A 15,530-nucleotide genomic window follows, 5' to 3' on the forward strand; every position below is an offset into this window, starting at 1 on the left:
ATGCTTCGTACAGTAGCTGCAACCTTGTTCAATAATCTTTTGCTCAATAATTCAGGCCCATTCCTGGCCAAGGTTGAAGTCACTTCCACTACATGGATCAATTTTGCTTGTAGATCTTTTTATAGTGATGAGTTTCTTCATTTATTGTGAACATTTGTGGGTTCCATTCCACCATTAAGGCTGATTCCAGGATAAACATTGCAGGCAGAGTCAAAATAAGGCCACAAAGGTTGAAATAGTGGCAACTATCTTGAATAATGAATCCTCAAGTTTCAAGTTTCATGAATTTATTTGCTCCCTATTCAGCAATGGATCGGATCTCTTCCAAGATTTAAACTATATATCGCAAAAAGTAAAATTTATGAATTGAGTTTTCCCTTGTGATGTGCTTCATTTAGTGAGACCGATGGTATCCAAATCGGAATAGCCTTCTTTGAAAAATGTTACCATAAAAAGTTTTGAAGAGCGTGATGCACAACCTTAAGTTATCATTCTTATCAAACATGCACCTGCCACTCCCACTAAACTGTTAACGTCTTGCTCAGGTGACTCCACTAAATATATTTATGAATACCGACTAGCTTAAACTAACTTATTGCCTAAGCACAAAGCAGGTTCAAAAACATCACATATTAGGTGTTCTTCGTCTACTTGGGCCTACGTTTATTTATTATAATTTTGTACCAATTTTCACTTAGATAAGACTAAAAACTACCATAATTTTATCTGTGATAGATTAACAATAACAATTTTAACATGTCTAGCTATTATGCTTATCAACACATAAAATATTTTGTAGGCAACATCAAAATAATTTAATATTTTATTTTCTCAAGTTTAATATTGATATTTAATGTGTTTTTAAGAGCATTCTAAAAGGGATATATAGAGAAATTGATGTTTTTCTAGCTCAAAAATGTAAACTTGAATCGTGAAATGTGAAGAAAATCATACATTGACAGCCTATCATTTGCATATGAGCATGTTCCTACTGCTGGCAGCAAATAATAGGATAATAATATATATTTTTTTAAATATTGAATGCTGGGATTATAATATTAATTATAATTTTATTATTACAGATTGAATCCACAAAATAATTGAAGAAATGGTTTCAGATGATTACGAACAAGCGCTGCTATCTCTGGAGAGGTAATGCACCTACTGATATCCCGTGATAAGAACTTAGGAGAGATTTAGTGAAAACCTGGAGAATGGCCACTTAGCTCACAAATCTGAGCTGTTCACATCAATCTGATATTTGTGACAGCCATTATAGCTTTAATCATGTAAGTAAACACTTGATCAGACTATAATTTTCAATTATTTGTATCAATTAACTGCGCCCTGTTCTACTCAGAATAACAAAGGCACAGGTTTCTTTCTTTAAACTACAACAGTACTATCACCGACAGGAGTCGAGTCGGAGCAGTGGTAGCGGACGGTCGTGTTTCGAGGAGCGCACATAAGATAAACCGTTTCTTGTTTATGCCTTTAGAAATATTTTTTTATCGTAGATCTTGTCCATAACCTAATAACTTACTTTATTAATTTATTCTTTCAATTAATACGTAATAATCTTTCTAATAATAACTCATCAGTAATAAAATCGGTATTGCACCTCTTAAAGTCTACTAAAGTATTTAGTACTTGTCTCTCTACTTGAACTTATTAGTTGCGAATTCATTCATCAGTAACCATAATCAACCAACTTAGCTGTATTAAACTGTATTGAATCGTAAATTATCTCTTTATAAATTGTAGGTTTGAATTACTCTTACTCATAATATTAATATATTTTTTATCCATCCAGGAAATTGAATAAACTAAATTTTTTATATTATCTGATCATCACCAATAAATATTTCACTGTATAAATTCATTACCGTATAATCGGATACAGGCCATTAAACCGAAAATAAAATGAAAAATTAATAAAACAGGAGTTCTACTATTTTTCTCTTTGGGAGGCTGGTGGGAGTGTTTACCGCTACTCCTGGAAACAATTCGTCCACTAGCATCCGTCCTAATGGTCATTGAACACAACTTATTTGTACATTTATCCCTTCTGGGATACGTAGCTTTTTCGAAATTTGAATTCAACCCACATAAAACCATCCATTACACTAAAGTCTGCAGTCAGACTATTTCGTTCTGAATCAGTCATATTTCGATGAATAAAGCAAGTAAACAGCAAAACAAGAAAAACTTAGATTAGCCAACATATTATCATGCAAGCAAGCTAACACATATTTATATTTTTAATACTAATATACTAATCTTGCATCCTATAAGCCTATATCAATTCTTACAGCTCGTCATGAAAAATTAATTCAGTAAGATTATTGTTATAGTTGAGCGTTAACTATTCCACTAGGTAATTGGTATCAAAGCATGTCACACTCAACTTTATTTTTTTGAATCATTAAATTTATCTGACAATCAATATTTTCATTTACATCTCAATACGGACTTCCTATGTGCTTAGTCATGCAGCATTTATTATTCCGAAAACATATTCCCTCTCAATCAATTATTAGTAATAATCTATCATTAAACTGTTGGATTAAATAAAATAGATGGGTAAATCAGTATTGCAAAGATGAATTTAATGCGTTCATAGTTGTTGATTGTCAGTAGATGGTCCAGGAAATACGCGATATACGATGAATCACACAGAATTCCATAGTCTTTCCATCTTCCATTCTAGGATGAATATAAGCTGAGCTAAATTCAAAAAATTGTAAATTATTTTGTCATTCTTCAGTAATTAATGAATGCAATATGAACAACTCTCTTTCATGAGATGAATCATTTTTTCCAACATTTTCCAGTTTCTCAATGATAGGGGAGTGATAATTATTTGTATACGTCTTCTAAGGATCCATTATATACAGCTGGTACCAATCAACTAAACTTCAACTCCAAACTACCGTATTAATACCAGTATACAATTTATAAGTTTATTACAGCTGTTAACTTTAGATGCTAAATCATATTATCACAACATGATCATCAATCATGATCATCTTCCCGTTCATCGGTAGCCGCTCGGCAGACAATTCCGGAAACATAGGTCTGTAGAATGGATTAATAAATAATTGTTATTAGTCCCCCTATCAAAATTTCTATTCAGAAACCATCCCCAATATTCACACAACATATTCCTAAAGTTGCATGCCGTTCTGTCAAGTAGTTTTCAAGTCTATAGGGAACAAACAAATTAACACACAGTCATTTTTTATATATACATAGATTATTTCTTTCTTACATAATTATCTTTCTGTTACAGTTTCTCGATTGATCAAAGCACCACATTGATCGTCACCTCTGCCTTTAAGCGCGTTATCACTTAATTCAATAAGCCACCCAAATATCCTTAATAAGCAATAGAAGTTCTTATCGACTGTGTATGACTCATTAATATCCATGTTTTGTATAAATTTATGTGATAGGCCTACTGATATTAATGTTGATGTATCGTAATGTTTTTGCTCATGTATAATTGATAATAATACATTAAAAATAAATAAAATGTTGAATTATTATTGTTGGTTTTTATTGAACGAGCGTCAGCGAGTTCTCACTTTGCACTTACTGAGGGCCAAAGTCGTTGTCCGTCTGTTTGTATGCTCTGCAATAACTTTAGAAAGAATTGATCAATCAGCTTCAAATTTTAAACACGTATTCTTCAAACCTTTTTACAGGTCAAGTTTGTGGAACAACAAAATTTACTTACTCCATCGTCCTTTTTCAGGATATAACAAATGACATTAAAAGTGCATAAGAAAAAAAGTAGTTTTGATTTATCATTTAGTCAGCTGAAGAATTCATTGCATGCAATTACAACAGTTTCTCCATTCATTCATTCATAACATAAGTTGAAACTATTTGGAAGCTATGACAGCACAGACATGCGTCTGCATGCGTTGACACCAAATGTGTGATGATTAAGGCCCGGTTTCCGAGCTCGGCATTTAGCTGAGTTCTAGACTTTAAACAGCTGGAGTTGGCTTTCCAGAACGGGGCGTAGTTGCAGTCCACGTTTAAATTAAATTTCAAAAAACTAGAAAATAAAATAAAAAGAAAATAGTGTTAAGTTTCAGCTATTTTGAATTATTTAGGAATGTTTCACTTCGTCAATAAAAAAAGTTTCCAATTATAGAAATGAGAAAATAAAGATAATCATAAAAACTACGACTACGCCCCGTTCCGGAAAGCCAATTTTCTGACTTCAGCTGTTTAAAATCTAGAACTCAGCTAAATCCCGAGCTCGGAAACCGGTCCTAAATGATCATTTCATGATTTCAACTGGTCAATGTACAACATAATATTTACTAATTCTATTACATCAACAACTGATACGAGTTGAGATATCAATGTACGGCTTTCGCCATTCATTTTTTCTTGGAACTCTGTATCGAAATCATGTATCACATGAACACCTTCTCATTAAAACAAATGAATTTGAATTGTATGAGGGACATAGATGTTGAAGCGAAAGAGTTATTTTTGAAGAGTAATTTTCCATTTCAAATAGAATCCCCAATGAAACCCACTGTCAAATTATTCTTTTAAAATAAATATTTAGCTGTTTCCATAATTTTCAACAACTCTGTATAATTGAAAGCTGCGGGTTTTTAAGATTACAATACAACAGTTCTTGAGCGAGTTCTCCAACCCAGGGGGTCACTAGTTATCCATCAATAGCAGTTCTTTTTAATTAAAACTGATTTGCTCATTGCATTATTGAATAATAAGCATAGTTATTTTTTTTCAAGAAAAAATGTATTTACTTGATGCTACATCGATAAAGGCGAACGCACACAGCAGCAGACTGCGGAAAAATCGCTCCTCAGACATCTGTCTGTCTGAATATTGGCCGGGACACACATAACCGCACCGAGCGCACCGAGTGTCAGATGTACTACGGCGAGTAAGAAAGCAAAGGATTTCAAACGTGTAGGGACACATACTACCGCACCGCGCCAGCACCGTCACCGTGTTCATTGCCCGCGCCGTTACCGCGGGCTAGTTCAGACTAGTTCAGATTACTTTTCGACGGTGAAGGTGCGGCCTCGTTTAAGGCTGTTCGGTACACTTTTTATTATTTAAATTGGATAATCTTTTTCAATATAATTGTTAAGATCATTATAAGAGTGAGAAAAAGTGGCAACTGAAATTTTTAAGTGGTCTAATAAGCGAGTTATGGGTTGTCGAAGTGCTAACTTTCAGATTCCGTTTTCTTTCCAGATCATAAACGGTTTCGACTATATTATTAGAACTTCTCTTGAGAATTCAAAAAATTATCCTTTCCAAACTAAAACATTTTATTCCTCATTTCGTTCATAAATAAAAAAGTAACATTTTTTGCAAATTCGATAACTTGTTTATTTTGGCATTAATCGCGAAAAACGCATATTAGAACAAAGCCAATGATATACTAAATGTATAAAAAATATGGAAAATTCGAAACCGTTTATGATCTGGAGAGAAAACGGAGTTTAGCACTTCAACAACCCATAACTCGCTCATTAGACCACTCAAAAATTTCAGTTGCCACTTTTTCTCACTCTTATAATGATCTTAACAATTATATTGAAAAAGATTATCCAATTTAAATAAAAATAAAAAGGTGCACAGAACAGCCTTAACATAGAGAGTGAAAAACTTATTGAAGAGATACAGAATTTTTCAGTTTTGTACGATCAAAGTGATGAGAAATATGGTTGAACGGAAAAATAAGTTAAAGTAAAAGTAGAACCAAATAAGTTAAGCCAAAGGTATAACAGACAAAATATAATAAATAATTAAATAAACAACAAAAAGTGTAAAATAAGGAACCCGTGATTGTGTCTTGAATTTTAAATTTAAAACAAATTACATGTAGATGCAGAAGGCAGAAGATAACAATTTTATTGCTGGATATATATTTCCGATACATGTATTGTTAGGCACTGAAATATTTATACCAGCACTATGATTCTCATTTTCTGTGTCTACAGGTAATTAGTTTAAAATTTAAATTATAAATTCAATTTGGATGTAACAAGATTTTAATAGTGTTATATTATCAACATTAGTTTAACACATTCAGAAATCAGACCGCAGTAGCACTACAGAACTGAGACACTGCTGTCGCCCGGATATGTGTGCTCTCCCACCGCCATTACCGTGTCGTGGGCTTAGCTCGGCCGTACGTCGGCGCGGGCTCGGTGCTGTTATATATGTCCCGGCCTTGAGTCTGCACACAGGCGTTTGCTTTTTTCTATGACTGTCTGCTGCTCCGTGCGTTTGCCTTAACACATGGCAAGATGAAATACAAAAGGTTGCAAACAAGTTTGGTTATCAGTAGTGTATTATAAATATCGGGGACCGAGCTTCGCTCTGGAGTACAAAAGCATAACAATTTATTACGAAAGAAGAAATTATAAAAACATTCATACAGAAATGTTCTATCTAATCACAGTAAATTGAGATTAATTCCCAGAGGAATGCAAAAATTTCCCTCACAAAGGCCTAGTTGCACAAAAGCCGGTTAAATTTTAATTCTGATTAACTTCACGTGAACCAAATCAGAGAAGACCATTTCAAAAAGATGGATCTACTAATAGCCCGGCTTTTTTGCAACCGGCACTAAGTACCTGATTGAATGATTACAAAAGTTCAACAGCTGAGTCATAGTTTTGACACAGTCCCACACACATGAACTCGCTCACTCACTAACTTCCATCACCAACAGACGAAGAAATAACTATTATCAGCTATTTTCCAAGGATGAATAATAATTATCCTTTTAATGTCCTTCAGCGAGTTTTCCCAGGGATGAGACCTAGTGCAATCGAATCTTCATATTATAAACCTACTATCTTCTGAATTTCGTGAGAATCGTTAGAGCCGTTTTGGAGATCCAGTGAAATACAAACATATATATAAACATCTAAACATGTGAACAGAAGTTGCTGTATAGGATTATTATGATATCTGGGCATGAAATTTACATTATGTACCATACTCTGAATAAAACAAGTTGAGACTTGACTAAATATCTTTATTGTCAATTTGTGCAAAATATTTCAATATTCTTGCGCAAGTCCTTAGGACTGAATATAATTGATTTAGAAAACTGCACTGGTGATGTGAAATTAGAAGATATATCAAGTCATATGGGCTTTCATGAAAGATTTTACACAATTCGACAACACGGATATTTTGTTGAAGAATCAATTTATTTTATTAAGAGTAGATTTGGGCAGGAATCAATTCTGCCAATAATTGAGCAGAAGAAAGCTTGTGTCGAAAATCGATTTCAGGCTTCTTAGAAAACGATTTTTTAAATGTTCGATATATCACACAAAATGGTATTGATGTGGTTTTTTAGGACCTGGTATTCTCAAACCATTATTTTCTTATAATAGTCCTACAGTATTGTATTATTTTTTAGCACAGGCATTCATATTATGCAGACCATTATAGTCTTTCAAAAAAGATTATAAGCTTGGTGTACCAGTACTTTTTATTACCGTACTTGATACTGGTGCATTTGAGTACATTAGGTTCTTTTTTGTAATATTCATTTTGTTTTGTAAATAAATTGATTTATCTAAAAAAAATGACAGCAAATTATATAATACCATGATATATAATAGACTGAACCCAAAACTATCTCTCTCAAATTTTAATAGATTAAATGTTTTCAAATAAATAAGGTTTGATTTCACATTGCTAAAATTTAGTCCAACTCTATAAAAAAATATAAACTAAGAATTTTAAATTTCCAAAGTTCCATGGAACAGGTGACTTATATTGGAAATGGAATAAAAAAAAATTAGAAATGAAGTTTAGTTTACATTGAATTCAAATTATACAAATATTGGAAGATTCATGTTGAAAGTAAGCTTACATCAAATTTCTACCTAGAAAACAATATATTTTGAATTAATATAATGTGAAGTAGGTAGCCTACCGTATTGTTATGAAATGATAGCCTAATGCACATGACTTTGCTGATATTTCAGCAAAGATTGTCATTACCGTATAGAAAAATAGATTTTAAGATACCATTACAGTAACTTAGTTGAATGGTGAAATCAAACACAAAATTTAATTGTTTATAATCAGCATTCAACTATAAGTTACTGTAGTGGTATCTTGAAATCTATTTTTCTATAATGACAATCTTTGCTGAAATATCAGCAAAGTCATGTGCATTAGGCTATCATTTCATAACAATACGGTACTTCACTTTTTATTAATACAAAATATTGTTTATAATATTATTTCAGAGAAAATCAAGAGCCGGATATCATAATATGTGATCGAATTCTGCAGAATGAGGTTTCTGAGTGATTGAACTGTCGTCGCTATGAAAAATAGAATACGCTAGTTTAAAACTTCCCGCTCATTCCAGTCCACCCAATAGCGCTACTTCGCGCTAACTTTTTATCCAATGAAATTTTAAATGTGCAAATAATATGTAGTAATGGTGTAGCCTACAATTCAAAACTTCCTATAATTTATATTCCTGAATTATAAATGGGTTTTCAAGTCCTCAGGCGAGCAGGAAATAGTATATTTCGCACCTAGGGCCGAAAATGAGACTTTTCTGGCTCGAAATCGGTTTTCAAGTCCGAGGCCGTAGGCCGAGGACTAGAAAAGATTGAGAGCCGGAAAAACATTTTTGCCCATGGTGAGAACGTAATTTTTCGCCACACAGAAAAATAAACAATATATATATATGAGAATAATAATATTATTCTCATTGTCTATTATAAGCACTTCCGAAAGCAAAAGTGGAAGGTCATAGCTCTAGCAAATCTGAATATCAAGAAATTGTCCAAGTATTTTAATTTTTTATTCTGATTTGTCTAAATAACCTAAAATATTATGTTCAATTATGTAAGAGGTTGAGTTTATACTTTTTATTCTTCCAAATGACAATAAGATGATATTATTATAAATGTTTTAATTATTGAATGATAAACACAAATAATGAAAAGTTTTTGATCAGCTGGTTTATCACACTTGAAAAAGTTTTTGATCAGCTGGTTTATCACACTTGAAAAAGTTTTTGATCAGCTGTTTTGGCACACTTGAAATTCGGCCAATCCGATGTGATCTGAATGTCAATGGAAGTTTAGGTTAGAACTTAGAAGTTCTATCCTTCTATGAAAATCGAATTATTTGAATAGTTTATAATCTTATCTGTATTTTATTCATTTAAATAAAATGATAGTATATTATTACAGAATACTTTATTGAATTCTAGAAGCATAAAATGATTCCGTTTATCCACCATGTTCCGTGATAAACGCTTTACTAGGAGGTTTGAGGTTAGATTCTATTATACTCTGAAAATTGAATTTGAATAGTTTATAATATCTCATTTGTATTTCATTCATCCAAATAAAATGATAGTATCTTATTGCAAAAACTTTATTCAATTCTAGAAGCATAAACTGATTCCGTTTCATAAACTATTTTGTAAACATGTTCACATCAAATCAGAATCAGCTGACTTCAAGGTTATTTTACAGCCCTAGGGCCGTAAAAATTTTACCGGCCTGGTCAGAAAACAATCACTTTCGGCCTCCATATGACGCACGTAAACCAGCTCATTACATCCAAGTGGGGCGAAAAATATTTTATAGGTAATTCCACAAAAAATGATTACATGACAGTTTCTCTAAGTACGGTATCTACGTTAATTAATGAAAAGGACCGCTCGACTGATTCAAAACCATTTTTGGTTTCAAATAATATGGTTGATTGCTCTTTTCAATCTAATACGTCGTTTTTGATCAACTTCACAGGAGATATAATAAATTTATCATCTCCAATAAAAAGGATCAACTTTAATCTCTTTCATCTTCTAAAATCATCTCAACAAAAAATGAGGTCTGGGCGTATGGAATACACCCCCCTTCCCCGACGTTGACCAGTGCCTGTTTTTGACCCGAACAATATGGTACAGTAATCCTATGCTTAATAAACACAACTAAGGGCTAAGCCACATGAGTAATATTTTCAGTCGGCACGACAGACAGGAAGCTGTCCGATTGGCAGATAGGGTTTGCGTTCGGGAATTGGCCTAATAATCAGCCAATCGGAGATATTTCTGCCTTGTCGACTTGTTTCAAACGCTTCGTTAGGCTCGGCTCTAACTCTATTTGGTCAACTACGGTAAGCGCATAGGCAACTCGGTAACACATAAAAATTGTCAACTATCAACATTATGATGTTGACTACACTACAGCACCTTTGTGTTTTCATTATGATAATCGATATTTGTACATCTCATCAAACACTGTGTCAGAAGTAACTCAAAGATGCGTTTACACCAAAGTTATTAACTTAATCCTTATAGATTCTATTAGATTGAACATAACTTATCATACACATGATGAATATTATAAGTGAAGTCAAGTTTTGTTAAGTTCCGTTTCAATCTAATAGAATCTATACCGGTAAGGATTAAGTTATTAACTTTGGTGTGAACGGAGCTTAAAGCATTCCTTATTTCTCTTAATTATTTTACTTTCTATATTTCCTTAATATTTTATTCAACGATTAATTTATCCAGCTATAGAGGCTGAGAATGCTTTAATTTTGGTTGTAAACTAAAGTAACATCCAGTAGCTTTAATTAACAAGGCTAATTTCGATCAAGACCAACATATTCGTCACTATGGCCCAATGAAAATCGGAAATTTATGGCCATAAATCGAATATAGAATAAAATATACGTTCTAATTGGAGTCGCATTTTTCTATGTTTGTACGTGATTGTGGGTTGTACTGTATTTTATTGGTTGAAATTTAGCTTGATGAGTACCGTACCGTAGTAGGAAATAACAATATTTTCTGTTCTATCCTCTATAGTAGTACAATAGAAAGATGTAGGCCTGATAATAATGTTATTCTATTTCTCTTTACTATTATTAGTAAGTACGCGAGTATAGTAGTTCCTAGTGGAAGAAGTACAGTTGGAGTGAAGCATCAGAACAATGCTCAACGAATAATAATTATGTCTTGTAGGCGAATATGTCTTTACGTTCATACTTCATAATTAAATACCAAATTTGGTTTTGGAAATACAAATGCTTCTGCAACTACGATTATTGACAAGTAAATAGAACAAATGCTGTAGTTTTTGTAAGTTATGATGGATTCGTTGAAGAATCATACGATAGAATCATATTCTAAATTACATTCAGACTCTTTTTGAAACAATAGTAGTGTTAATACAATGTTCTAAAACTAAATGGATATACCGTATACAATGGATAAAAAAATATAAAATGTGACACTAACTTGAAAAAGAAACCTTTTATTTCAAAGACTTCTACTATGGAACAGCTAGTGCTTTATTACAATAATGTACAATACGTAGGGTAACTAGTAGAAAAATGCACTATGATACAGGAATAACAAATTCCAATTCAAATCAATTTTATTCCATTTGAATGGTATCACATTTACTTTTGAGTGCAGGATTCGAAGGTTTAATAGATATGATCCCAATCAAGGTAACCGCCTTCAAAAGTCTTTCGCCATCTTCTATGTGCCCGTAGAATGTTGTAAAATGTCAGAATTTGTCCTGCAAAACATTAATAAATCATTTAATAAAATAAGTTTGTATTTATTGCTGAATGAGCTATTTTTATGAAATAGTATAAGTAACAATATTATTTTCATTGGGTATTAGTAGTGCTGACAGTAGTTTTGAAGCTCAAGTGAAGGATAAATCTGAGAAGGCGAATCTGGGGTTGAACTTGGCATGGAGAGGCATTTTTAATAATGCTAAGGTAGACTTTCCAGTTAAATGTAAATGGTTTAAAGCTTGCGAAAGGGTTGTACTGTGTCACGGAGCTCAGGTATGGGATTACAGGCATATTCAATGTAAGTTACTAGTTTATTTTTAGGCTCATGGTTCAAACTGGTAAGGCAGGACAAAATACCTTATTTGATGGAAATGATTAATTTATTTGAGATAAGATGTTTGTAATTTGTTTAAGTTCCTTTTATTATTCCTAAATCTGAGTTGTTACTATCGCATTAGGTATGATTTTCATGGGAGAACATTGTGTTGGTAATTTTATTTGATTAATATTTATGAGCTTTTGTTCGGAATTAATAAAATTTTATTTTTAGATAATAATTTGTTCTACGCATTTGTAAGATTTGTGTTTGACTGAAAAAAAAATTTTTTATTGAATTTTTCCGGCTAGCGATTGTTCAATCAAGCTGTAAATTGTATGAGTTTTCACATATATATATATATATATATATATATAATATATATATATATATATATATATATATATATATATATATATATATTGTATTGTGTAATCTTGAATAATAAAGCATTCTTTCTATTTATTCTATTCTATTATCTATAATGCAAAAGTTTTCGCTAATGTGCGATGCACAAATTTTCTGTCCTAATGTCAGTACAACCAGTTTGAAAAAGCAAAGCAAATCTCAGTATAGTGATATGTAATTTTTGAATAGAATGATTTATCATTCAAACCTATTTGTATACATTATTAGAAATTTAAAAGCCTAGAGATTGCAATAAAAATTCAAGTAAAATTTGAGTTGACAGGTTGTTGAGGAAGCTAAAAAACTTTGAAATTCGATAAATTGGAAGAAATTAATGTAAAATAGTGGGAAGTAATTTTAGCCAATAAACCTCACGTGTTAATTTCAGCAGAACTTACATAATAATGAAACAGGAAAAAATAAAAAATCTTAAATTATGTATAATATGTAACTTGAGACAAAAATTACCGCTTCCCATGCTTGAATCTGTATAATCAGAATGCTTGAATCTTAATATTCATTGAAGTGATTTGAAACAAATTTTTCTTCATCACAATATATGGGCAATGCTCAACCATTTGCATCAGGCAAATGCCTAAAATTGCATGATGTCCCATAATTTAAAATGTCAATAGTCAAGAAATCACATTGAATCATGAAATAGTTAACATATTTCAAGAAATTATTTCGATCCTCAAAGCTTTTCAATTACTTGATAATAGGAGTAAAATGAATGCTTTGATTACTGCGACCTTCCTTGGTGAACGGGTCCGACCACATTATGACAGAGATGTTCTTGAGAATTTAATAGGTTCCTGGATTCATGGATTTGATAGCTTTTACCACAGTTAAACAGTCGGCAAGTTGATTTCACCTCCTTCTTCCGCTTTTATGATGCAGTACAATAGGTTCACCTGGAATCAAAATAATGGACAAAATCAGAAATCAGATTATAGTGTAATTTAGTATTGTAATTATGCTTTATTTGAAAAAGTAAATTATGCATTTTCTCCTGTAGGAGGCAAGTTAATAGTATGTAGCACACCGACTAAATTGTCATAACATTGATATAAGTTCATGAGACTATGTTCTATGATAATAATCACCCGTTAGATGCACTTCATTCCAGTATTTCCTAGAGGAGAGACGCGCATAAGGACACCTCAAGGATCAAAAACTTCATTCTTTTCACCGCTCTCTTTGATATCTGTAAAATACTTATTTGCAATAGTGTAGCGTGTCTTCGTTTGTTATTCACGTGAAGAAATGCAGATGATCGATAAAACTTCTTGAAACTGTAAATTCCAATATTTTTTTACAAATAATATAAAATGCAAATTAATTTAAACAGTTCAATTGTAACAACATTGATATTTTTACATTTCCGAGTATGTCAAATTATCCAATTCAAGAGAACATCTTATTTAACTAGGTAATTTGAGAGGTTTTATTGAAAAAAGCTGTAACCAAGGTCTTAAGCTGAATAAAACCACTGAATTGAAAGTCAAGCACTTATTCTGATGCAGTATGTACGTTTAACATAGTGACTTCAGACTTTTAACATATCAGTGCTTCAAAGTGCCAGACGTTCAATCAGGTGGCATAATTCAGCTATAGGCCTCAGTAAGAACTCTTCACCCTAATATATCTCTTAATTATGATGTATCCTCAATTGGACAATAAACGCGAGACTAATTTGGACAATAGGACAATCTAATTGAACAATAGAGACTTGGATGTGTAGAAACATTAAAACATTGAAATCACTACCTTCACAGTAATTCTAAAAACCTAACATCCTTTTTGGGACACTATATAAACCAATAATCAAGTAAAGTGAGGAACTACTTACCAAGGAATTGTGTCTTTCGGAAAGCTTTCTATGTGGTGACAGGCAGACATAAATGGCATTTTTATTTCTAAAAAGAAAAACGTATTAGTAGAAGAACGAGTTAAGTAGAAGAAATAATAATTAAAAAGATTGAAATGCATCATACTAGAGATTAATCTACTCTCAATCCACATGAAATTTATATTGATTTTTATTTCTAAGGGTTGCATCCATTTTGCACGTATCGTATAGAGCACTAGCTGACTAAAGAGTGCAGCCTTAGTTGTCTTAGCATGGCCGACATATTCCCTGTTTTGATAAGCCTAAAAGTTTGGTCAGAATGGACTCCCTACTTTCAAATCAGTGAAGAGTGCGCAGGTGAATAGTGGAATAAGAGTGGTGGTGTTATATGGCGGAAACTATGTCATTTTAAGTATTCATGTTCATCATGCAGTGGTAAGGTGAGCATCGAGGCTTTATTGTTGGAACGTTCTTTAAAAACAATGACAATGTGGTAGCGACGCAGATGCTTTTTGTAGGCGGTTTGGTTTGAATCTTCATGACAGTTCCTGATGCTAGAACCATTAGGAAATGGCTTACTACTGTATGGTCGAAAGGATCTGCACTTCCTAGAAAACAAGCTGGGCAACGTAAAAAAGGTGGGGTACCTGAAAATATCGCGGCAGTGAGGGCGTCCATTGAACAATCCCTATCGCGCTCTGTGCGGAAACATCCAGCTCCACTTGAAATATCGTCCAGAAAAGGAAGGCGAATTTTACACTTCGATCTCCATTTACACCCCTAAAAGAATATGGTTGTTTCAGACGACTGGTTAAAGCATACAGATGCTTGCAACGCACTCTTAACCTCTGTGCAACACGATACTATTCAGTGGTCTACAGATGAACCATATTTTCACGTCTCCGGATCAGTAAATACAGGAAGTACAGATCCAGTCGACCATACAGTAGTAAGCCATTCCTTAATGGCGTCGCATAGGTTCATCAGAAAGCCAGTCATGATGATTCAAACCAAACCACCTAAAAAAGGTTTAAAAGTTGCATTTTTCAGCGTTTTGCTTCCACGCTCATATCTTGAAAACAATCCATCGACTTACTCACTTCGGATAATTCATTTTCAATAGGAGATAGTTCTTCTTTGATGAATTTAGATAGTTCCGTTGTAAATAAATTCTTGACAGCAGCCGCAATGTGCCGCACGTCGGAAGGGGAAAGACAGTCGGAGGAGGGGGTGTCTATGGTTGGCCCCTTATTACTCAAAGTGGTGGACTCAGTCACTGAATTACCTGTCTTAACGTTCCCCTCCGAAGCAAGGCTTCTTCTCCTCTCTCGAGTGCAAACTTCACATTTCCAC

At 32.9% G+C, this 15,530-nt stretch overlaps 2 long non-coding RNA genes across 2 annotated transcripts; one reads left to right on the top strand and one right to left on the bottom strand.

Moving 5' to 3' along the window:
- Positions 1-269: 269 nt before the first annotated feature.
- Positions 270-3,548, top strand: LOC120351197. Its single transcript, XR_005571227.1, has 2 exons — positions 270-1,289; positions 3,293-3,548. It is a non-coding gene; the product is annotated as an uncharacterized LOC120351197 (long non-coding RNA).
- An 8,778-nt stretch (positions 3,549-12,326) lies between these two features.
- Positions 12,327-15,257, bottom strand: LOC120351198. Its single transcript, XR_005571228.1, has 2 exons — positions 14,178-15,257; positions 12,327-13,239 (listed from the first exon to the last, which is right to left on the bottom strand). It is a non-coding gene; the product is annotated as an uncharacterized LOC120351198 (long non-coding RNA).
- Positions 15,258-15,530: the final 273 nt, after the last annotated feature.

The sequence above is a fragment of the Nilaparvata lugens genome, chromosome 4, assembly GCF_014356525.2.
Source record: "Nilaparvata lugens isolate BPH chromosome 4, ASM1435652v1, whole genome shotgun sequence".
Classification (NCBI taxonomy): Eukaryota; Metazoa; Arthropoda; class Insecta; order Hemiptera; family Delphacidae; genus Nilaparvata; species Nilaparvata lugens.